The following is a 922-nucleotide window of genomic DNA, read 5'->3' on the forward strand; positions in this document are numbered from 1 at the left end:
AGGCACACTGTAGAATACGACCTCCTTTGGACAATTTATATACTTATGAAACAAGCTACAAAATTAATAGCCTTGGGAAAATGCTGTTTAATACTTTTTAATAGGCCTTAATTTTCGGCTAAAAATTTGAATCTTATCAATCCTGTAATAGCTTGTTAAGACCCGCGGACACCCGCGAGTCATTGAAAAGCAAAGATAGGTAGAAAACAACTTAAAGTCAAGTAAAAAGCTTGCGTTAGAATTTATGATTGTGCTCCATCTTTGAGACCAGGGTCGTCAAATTGTCTTCATAATGGATGTATTATAATGTTAATAGCCATTTAAAGATAAACATATGTTACTTGGCATTTAGTGTGCATGTTTAATAAGGTAATATAGAGAAAAATGAACAGAAATGCTTAATATGAACTGCTGGGTTTTTTCTTCCCTATCCAGAACAAATATGAACATTGCAATTTTACAAAATTACCAAAGTTTTTGCATCTTTGCCTCACCATGAACGACCTTCTTATGGCTCCCTATTTTGTTCTGATGGGCTCAACCCAGAACAGCATTTGAGGAATACATATATAAATCAAGAGCATAGGACGTATAGGCTTGACACACATTACAACCAGACGCATGACTTTATTAGAAGTTGATGCATCTTTATATTTAGTTCACACATACACTACAGACCTTGTATTTTTTAGATCACTCCCACCCATAGCGTATACTAATAAATCATCTGATAAATCCAGACGTCCCTCTGCAACGAACCCCGCTGGCCACTTGACTACCCTCCCAGTAGGTTAGAAGTAAAAATATTTTATTGACCCAGTTTTGCACAAAATCTCATTTCCAGCCAAAAAAAGCAAATATAAGTTGAATGTCCCTTTTTTGGTCCCTTCCCTTAAAACTATGTGATAAAAAAAGTAAGGAA

This window comes from Notothenia coriiceps, unplaced genomic scaffold, assembly GCF_000735185.1.
Source record: "Notothenia coriiceps isolate Sejong01 unplaced genomic scaffold, NC01 NC01_scaffold00010967, whole genome shotgun sequence".
In the NCBI taxonomy this organism is placed as follows: Eukaryota; Metazoa; Chordata; class Actinopteri; order Perciformes; family Nototheniidae; genus Notothenia; species Notothenia coriiceps.